Genomic DNA, 7,920 nt, shown 5'->3' with positions numbered 1-7,920 from the left:
ACAGGGTTTCGCACCCAGCAGTGGAATCCACGATTTGATCGATGCGAGGCAGAGGGTAGGGAACCTTCGGACATGCTTTGTTGAGACCAGTGTAGTCTACACACATCCGCCATTTCCCCCCTTTCTTTCTCACAAGCACAGGGTTGGCAAGCCACTCGGGATGGAATACCTCTTTGATGAACCCTGCTGCCAATAGCTTGTGGATCTCCTCGCCTATCACTCTGCGCTTCTCCTCGTCGAATCGGCGCAGAGGCTGCTTGACGGGTCGGGCTCCGGCCCGAATATCCAGCGAGTGCTCGGCGACATCCCTCGGTATGCCGGGCATGTCCGAGGGACTCCACGCAAAGACGTCGGCATTTGCGCGGAGAAAGTCGACGAGCACTGCTTCCTATTTGGGGTCGAGCCCGGAACCGATCCGGATCTGCTTGGAGGTGTCGCCACTGGGATCGAGGGGGACGGCCTTGACCGTCTCCACTGGCTCGAAGTTGCCGGCATGGCGCTTCACGTCTGGCACCTCTTTGGAGAGGCTTTCCAGGTCAGCGATGAGGGCCTCGGACTCGGCGAGGGCCTCAGCGTACTCCACGCACTCCATGTCGCATTCGAACGCGTGTTTGTACGTGGGGCCGACGGTGATGACCCCGTTGGGGCCCGACATCTTGAGCTTCAGGTAGGTGTAGTTGGGGACGACCATGAACTTCGCGTAGCATGGCCTCCCCAGTACCGCGTGGTAGGTTCCTTGGAACCCGACCACCTCGAACGTCAGAGTCTCCCTTCGGAAGTTGGAGGGCGTTCCGAAGCAGACGGGAAGGTCGAGTCGTCCGAGGGGCTGGACGCGCTTCCCGGGAATGATCCCGTGGAAGGGCGCAGCGCCTGCTCGGACGGAGGACAGATCGACGCGCAGGAGCCTGAGGGTCTCGGCGTAGATGATGTTGAGGCAGCTGCCCCCGTCCATAAGGACCTCGGTGAGCCTGACGTCACCGACGATGGGGTCGACGACGAGCGGGTATTTCCCCGGGCTCGACACGTGGTCGGGGTGGTCCGCTTGGTCGAAGGTGATGGGCTTGTCGGACCAGTCTAGGTAGACTGGCGCCGCCACCTTCACCGAGCAGACCTCCCAGCGCTCTTGCTTGCGATGCCGAGCTGAGGCATTCGCCGCATGCCCACCATAGATCATGAAGCAGTCGCGGACCTCGGGGAACTCTCCTGCTTGGTCATCTTCCTTCTTGTCGTCGTCGCGGGCCCTGCCACCCTCCGCGGGTGGCCCGGCCCTGTGGAAGTGGCGCCGAAGCATGATGCACTCCTCAAGGGTGTGCTTGACGGGCCCCTGATGATAGGGGCACGGCTCCTTGAGCATCTTGTCGAAGAGGTTGGCACCTCCGGGGGGCTTCCGAGGGTTCTTGTACTCGGCGGCGGCGACAAGGTCCTCGTCGGCGGCGTCGCGTTTCGCTTGCGACTTCTTCTTGCCTTTCTTCTTGGCGCCGCGCGGGGTAGGCGCCTCGGGAGCATCTTCCGATGGGCAGCCCTGGGGCTGCTTGTCCTTTCGGAAGATGGCATCGACCGCCTCCTGGCCAGAGGCGAACTTGGTGGCGATGTCCATCAGCTCGCTCGCCCTGGTGGGGGTCTTGCGACCCAACTTACTCACCAGGTCGCGGCAGGTGGTGCCGGCAAGGAACGCGCCGATGACATCCGAGTCGGTGATGTTGGGCAGCTCGGTGCGCTGCTTCGAGAATCGCCGGATGTAGTCCCGGAGAGACTCTCCCAGCTGCTGCCGGCAGCTTCGGAGGTCCCAGGAATTCCCGGGGCGCACGTACGTGCCCTAGAAATTGCCGGCGAAGGCTTGGACCAGGTCATCCCAGTTGGAGATCTGCCCCGGAGGCAGGTGCTCCAACCAGGCGCAAGCGGTGTCGGAGAGGAACAGGGGGAGGTTGCGGATGATGAGGTTGTCGTCATCCGTTCCACCCAGTTGGCAGGCCAGGCGGTAGTCCGCGAGCCACAGTTCTGGTCTCGTTTCCCCCGAGTACTTTGTGATAGTAGTCGGGGGTCAGAACCGGGTCGGGAACGGTGCCCGTCGGATGGCCCGGCTGAAGGCCTGCGGACCGGGTGGTTCGGGCGAGGGACTCCGATCCTCCCCGCTGTCGTAGCGTCCCCCACGCCTGGGGTGGTAACCTCGGTGCACCCTTTCGTCGAGGTGGGCTCGACGGTCACGATGATGGTGCTCGTTGCCGAGGTGGCCCGGTGCCACAGGCGCGGTGTTGCGCGTGCGCCCGGTGTAGACCGAGGCTTCCCACATGAATCGGGAAGTCGCGGCATGAGGTTCCGAGGGGTATCCCTGCCTTCGGGAGGCAGAGCTCTCGGCCCACCGGACCGCAGCGCCTTCTAGGAGATTCTTGAGCTCTCCCTGGATTCGTCGACCCTCGGTGGTTGATGGCTCCGGCATCGCGCGGAGAAGCATCGCTGCTGCAGCCAGGTTCTGACCGACCCCACTGGATGCGGGTGGTGGCCTGAGCCTGACGCCGTCGGCGACGCGGTGCTGGAGACCCTGGGGCAGGTGACGTATTTCTCCGACCGGGGGTTGGCCCGCCCACGCCTGCCCGACGTCCCGGCGGATCGGCTCAAGCGCTCCTGCTCCCTCGTCGAGCCCGGCCTGCGCCCCACGGACTTGCTCGAGCTGTGGGTCTTGACCCCCCGTCGGAACGGGGACCACAGCTAGCTCTCGCGGGATGTCAGCGCGAGGCACCGGCCTAGGGAGATCACCGTCCTCCGGCATGCCGAGATGATTGCCTTCGGAGGGATCCCCTAGATCGACGTGGAAACATTCGCGGCTTGGGCCGCCGTCCTCGTCGTCGAGGCTGCGGCTACCGTCGGAACAGTCGGAGAGGCAGTAGTCACATGCGGTCATGAAGTCCCGCATGGCACTGGGGTTGCCAAATCCAGAGAAATCCCAACAGATGTTGGGGTCGTCATCTTCCTCGGACCTAGAGGGCCCGTAGGTCGAGACGTCCGTCAGCCGTACCTGCAATACGAAACCCCGGAGGGTTTGAACTCGCCTCTACGAGAGCGCCCGCCAAAGCAAGGTCGCTAGGCGGGTCGAGGCTGAGTCCAGATGACGTAGGATGGGAATCGGTCGGTACCTTTCGGTCGACGAGCAGCGACATAGTCACGTCGGGGACTGATTGCACCGCCGTCCCAGGTACGAGGGCGACGTCCTGCAAGCTCTCCGCGAGCGCACTGGCGTCGTCCACTTGCTCGGGATTGGCGTGTCGCGAGAAGACGGCGCTCGCCTTCGTCTCAAACGCGAGGTCGACGCCCGACGCGCCCCCCGTTGGGGCGCTGGGGACGTCGACTCGCTCGACAGCCGACGAGGCGCGGCCTCCCGCTTGGCCTTGGTTTCCCCGCCTCCTCCTCCGTTGGCGGGGGAGAGGACGGGGCGAGCTCGAATGTTGTTCTTCCACCACGCGGGGAAGACGTCGTCGATTCCGCCGCCGGCGGCCGGGCTGTCGGCCGCCATTGTCGTTGTCGCGCGGCGGTGGAAGGAGTATCATGTCGTAGCTGCCGTCGAAGGACATGAACTCAAGACTCCCGAAACGGAGCACCGTCCCGGGTCGGAGAGGTTGTTGGAGACTGCCCATCTGGAGCTTGACGGGAAGCTGTTCGTCAACACGCAGCAGGCCCCTACCTGGCGCGCCAACTGTCGGCGTTTCGAGACCGGGGGGTCCCTAAGCCGACGAGTGAATGTCGCTGCGTGCCCCAGCCCAGATGGGTCGACGCGAGGCCGAGCGCGAAGGGGGGAAGTGAGGTGGCCGAAGATGGGCGTGAGAGAGGTGGAAATCCCGCGGCCTTCGTGTTCGTCCCGCGCCCAGGTCGGGTGCGCTTGCAGTAGGGGGTTACAAGCGTCCACGCGGGAGAGGGAAGCGAGCGGCCCCAAGAGAGCGCCTGTCCCGTCCTCGTCCCCGCGCGGCCAACCCTCTCTAAGAGGGCCCTGGTCCTTCCTTTTATAGGCGTAAGGAGAGGATCCAGGTGTACAATGGGGGTGTAGCAGAGTGCTACGTGTCTAGCGGGGGAGAGCTAGCGCCCTAAGTACATGCCGATGTGGCAGCCGGAGAGACCTTGGCACCCAGCTGGTGTGATGTCGTGGCCGTCGGAGGAGCGACGGAGCCTGGCGGAGGGACAGCTGTCGGAGCGGTTGAGTCCTTGCTGACGTCCTCCTGCTTCAGTAAGAGAGCTGAGAGCCGCCGTCATCACAGAGCATGCGGGGCGCCATCATTGCCTATCTGGCGGAGCTAGCCAGATGGGACACCGGTCTTGTTCTGTGCGGCCCGAATCGGCTCGGGGCAGGGTGATGATGGCGCTTCCTGTTGACGTGGCTGGCCTGCGCCCTAGGTTGGGCGGCGTGGAGGCTCCTCCGAAGCCGAGGTCGAGTCTGTCTTCCATGGCCGAGGCCGAGTCCGAGCCTCTGGGTCGGACGAGGCGGAGGTCGTTCGGCAGAGGCCAGGGCGGAGTCCGAGCCCTGGGGTCGGGCGAAGCGGAGTTCGTCGTCTTCCGGGGCTGAGCCCGAGTCCGAGCCCTGGGTCGGGCGGAGCGGAGTTCGTCGTCTTCTAGGACTTAGCCCGAGTCCGAGCCCTGGGTCGGGCGGAGCGGAGTTCGCCGTCTTCCGGGACCTAGCCCGAGTCCGAGCCCTGGGTCGGGCGGAGCGGAGTTCGCCGTCTTCCGGGGCCTAGCCCGAGTCCGAGCCCTGGGTCGGGCGGAGCGGAGTTCGCCGTCTTCCGGGACTTAGCCCGAGTCCGAGCCCTGGGTCGGGCGGAGCGAAGCTTCCTATGGTGCCTTTGGCAGGGCCTGACTGCCTGTCAGTCTCACTCTGTCAAGTGGCACTGCAGTCGGAGTGACGCAGGCGGCGCTGTCCTTTTGTCAGGCCGATCAGTGGAGCGGCGAAGTGACGGCGGTCACTTCGGCTCTGCCGGGGGGCGTGCGTCAGGATAAAGGTGTCAGGCCACCTTTGCGTTAAATGCTCCTGTGATTTGGTCGGTCGGTGCAGCGATTTAGTAAGGGTTGCTTCTTAGCGAAGGCAGGGCCTCGGGCGAGCCGGAGATGTGTCCGCCGTTGGAGGGGGGCCTCGGGCGAGACGGAAATCCTCCGGGGTCGGCTGCCCTTGTCCGAGGCTAGGCTCGGGCGAGGCATGATCGAGTCGCTCGAATGGACTGATCCCTGACTTAATCGCACCCATCAGGCCTTTGCAGCTTTATGCTGATGGGGGTTACCAGCTGAGAATTAGGAGTCTTGAGGGTACCCCTAATTATGGTCCCCGACAAATATCATTACCGTTAGTTTCATTTAAAACAAATCCCTTCCGTACCATCAAAATCTATACCGACCTTCAATGCCACTATAGAAATTAGTTCGATCTAGTTGAGTTTTAAAAATTCCAGAATAAAAAATATAGACCAAAGTTTAGTCCATATTTTTTTGAAACCCCAAAATTACTTCGATATATTAGTTCGATGTATTTTCTTTCTAATAATTTTGAAAAAAATATGAAAAACTGAATAGATCAAATCGGTATAAACGAATAAACACATAGTTTCTAGGTTCTAAAAAATATGGACTGAAATTTTAAAAATCATTTGAAATCTCTACTCATATCAATTAGGAAGAATATAAAGAGTCTTTTAGAGTTGCTCTCCTCCAATGCATTTTTTCGATAAAGAGCATTTCATTAAAACTCGACAGGTAGCATGATACAAACTTACGAGTTTTAAACGCCCAGTCTATGCATGACTAGGGTGCACACGTCCCAAAAAAAGTTAAAGGAGAAGAACATTCCAAAAGAAACATGAGTAGACTATGAAGAGCTCATCCGGAGACTATGTTGCCATCTATGTCAGGTAAAAATATCCCTCGCTGCTTGCTCCAACCGTGTACACACCTCTATAAACAACTCTTTGTTCTCCATACGCTGTAATGATAGCCACAAACGAAACAAAAAAGTACACCGATAAATTACATGCAAAAGAGAAGAAATTTTACCACTAAAAACCAAATCATTTCTACATAGCCAAAGCGACCATATCAAGAATCAAGTCAACCGCTCCCCCCTAATGAGGATCCTATACTTATTATATATCCCTCGGAGCCGGGTTGCCAAACATATAGAACGAGCAAGTTGGAATCCATTTGCATGATTGACCATATAGAACGAGCAAAACTGACATATAGATTGTCTTTTTATCCTCTACATACTCTTAAATGCTAGAACTCCCTACCGGGTGCCTATATATACATGAACGAGCTCTTGCTTGAATCTTGCGACGGTAGCTCATCAGCAGAACATGGACGACGATCGACGAAAGGTAGACCCTACCCTGCCTGTCGTCCTTGCCTGCTGTGCCTATATATATGAACTAACTAGCTCTTGCTTCCACCATCGGCAGCTGCTTGATCTCTCGCCTCTCGCTCTCGTCCAACGCGCTCACACTGCACTACTGTTGGTTGATCGTCTCGCCCGTTGTGTCGGAGAGGTCTTCTCCACGTTCAGTCCATCTCTCTGCAGGTCAGCACTGAGCACCATATGTATCTATGGATCTAGCTATATAGCAGTATGTAGCTGCGGGGAGCCACAGTCACAGTCAGGCGCGTATGTGGGCGGAACGATGAAGAGGTGCTCTTCGGGGCGCCGCAGCGACAGGGCCTAGGGCCGGCGGCGCGCCGATGCCCCATCGCCTGCTCCGGCGGACGGCAGCGCAGCGGTGACCGGGCGGCTTCAGTTTTATGCCGGCCGGCTCCGCCAGTGTCTAGCATGCAGTAGCTAATTTGATTATATATATGCCAATCCTATTTCTCTAAAATATAGCAATACTGTGAATAATGAAATATACATATCCGCTGCAGGAAGCCAAGCAAAGCAGATACCTCTACGCGGCTCTCTTCCTCTATTGCATTTGCAGTAGCAATACGTACTGTTTGCTAGAATTTTCGGAATAGGCTGGCTCCGGCATCTCCTTGCCAAGATCTTTGGGGCAGGTGACGAGTTGCACGGTGGTGAATCCCAGACGACGGCCACATCTGATGAGACATACACAATGCCGTCGTCTTTGTCATCATTCTACCTGACAGTTGAGAAGACGATGACCACATATGATGAGATCTACACAGTGCCATCGTCTTAGTCATCATTGTACCTGACACCCGAGGAGACGCCGAACAATGGTGCCATTTCGATAAGCAACTACGACACTGATGAACCACCTTCGCCGCCACATGTATCGTTGGTATCTGATGAGATAAACATTTCTGAATCATCACCTCCGCCATCTCCGTCGCCACATACAGCGGATGAGATGGACAACTCTGAGGCGTCACCTTCACCTTTGTCTCACACCATAGAACTCCAAATGTTTGAGGTACCAACCACCTCTGGCAATAATGAGGAGGACGAGGAGGATGACGATTCTTTTAGAGAATGAGAGAGTGATTAAATGTTTTCATCAGTTAACAACACCTCAATTGTAGAAAGGCATCAGCGATATGCTATAATATAGGTGGAGACATGTTTGTCGTATGGATTTGTTTGAAATGGTAAGACATGTTTGATGCGTATACTTCTAGCCATACTCCTCTTGATTAGTAAGGTATGCTCACGGATGAATGGAATTTGAACAAGCTCGTTTATTTGGCGGTTCATGGTGTCACTTAGGCTTGTTGAAGTTCCCTAATCCTTCAAAGATCACAATATAATACAAACCCTTGTCACAGGAGGAACATAATTAAATTTATTTATCAGATGATAAGGAGTATTGAGTCATATTAAACAAAGATTATATATAGGCAGCATTCTTAGGGCCTTATTTAACCGGAAGCAAAACAAATTATCCAATGTTATAGGGAAGTTGGGTGCATGAGCAACTACTAATAGAACATGAATGTTGG

General features: G+C 57.2%; 1 long non-coding RNA gene across 1 annotated transcript; it reads left to right on the top strand.

The window, feature by feature from the left end:
* Positions 1-6,143: 6,143 nt before the first annotated feature.
* LOC103629755 (uncharacterized) lies at positions 6,144-7,590 on the top strand. Its single transcript, XR_554609.4, has 3 exons — positions 6,144-6,344; positions 6,426-6,544; positions 6,883-7,590. It is a non-coding gene; the product is annotated as an uncharacterized lncRNA (long non-coding RNA).
* The last annotated feature ends 330 nt before the right edge of the window (positions 7,591-7,920 follow it).

The sequence above is a fragment of the Zea mays genome, chromosome 6 (assembly GCF_902167145.1).
Source record: "Zea mays cultivar B73 chromosome 6, Zm-B73-REFERENCE-NAM-5.0, whole genome shotgun sequence".
Taxonomy (NCBI): Eukaryota; Viridiplantae; Streptophyta; class Magnoliopsida; order Poales; family Poaceae; genus Zea; species Zea mays.
This window is presented reverse-complemented; position numbering and strand designations above follow the sequence as displayed.